The sequence below is a fragment of the Arachis ipaensis genome, chromosome B09 (genome assembly GCF_000816755.2).
Source record: "Arachis ipaensis cultivar K30076 chromosome B09, Araip1.1, whole genome shotgun sequence".
NCBI classification, from domain to species: domain Eukaryota; kingdom Viridiplantae; phylum Streptophyta; class Magnoliopsida; order Fabales; family Fabaceae; genus Arachis; species Arachis ipaensis.
In genome coordinates this window covers 123896968-123897386 of record NC_029793.2, presented here as the reverse complement: position 1 = coordinate 123897386, position 419 = coordinate 123896968, and the positions used below count along the sequence as shown (strand labels likewise).

General features: G+C 18.9%; 1 long non-coding RNA gene across 1 annotated transcript in view; it reads right to left on the bottom strand.

The window, feature by feature from the left end:
* LOC110267372 overlaps positions 1-419 on the bottom strand; it is a 1166-nt gene that overhangs the window by 559 nt on the left and 188 nt on the right. The window lies entirely within an intron of this gene.

Here is a 419-nt window from a genome sequence, read left to right as displayed (position 1 = left end):
AAATAATTTAAACTAAAAATTTAAAATAAATCAAAATAAAATATTTTAGAATAAAAAATAAAATGTATAAAACGTTAAGAATAAAATTAGAAGTTAATCCAAACATGAAAAATTAAAATAGTACTTTACTCAACTAATATTATATGGCCAATGAGACATATCTTAAATGACATAGTCTCTCCATACTCTCTGAGGTGCGATTGGACTTTTCAAACACAAAAATATTTATGGCTGCGTTTGGTTCTGAGAATATGATAAGACAAGATACTGATAATAAGATACAAAGAATAGAAATATAAAAATTAATATTTTTATATTTTGTTTGATAATAAATTAGTACAAATTATGAAAATTTAATTTATTATCATTTTTCTATTCAAAAAAATTGAAAAGAAAAATATAATAATAAAAAATATAAT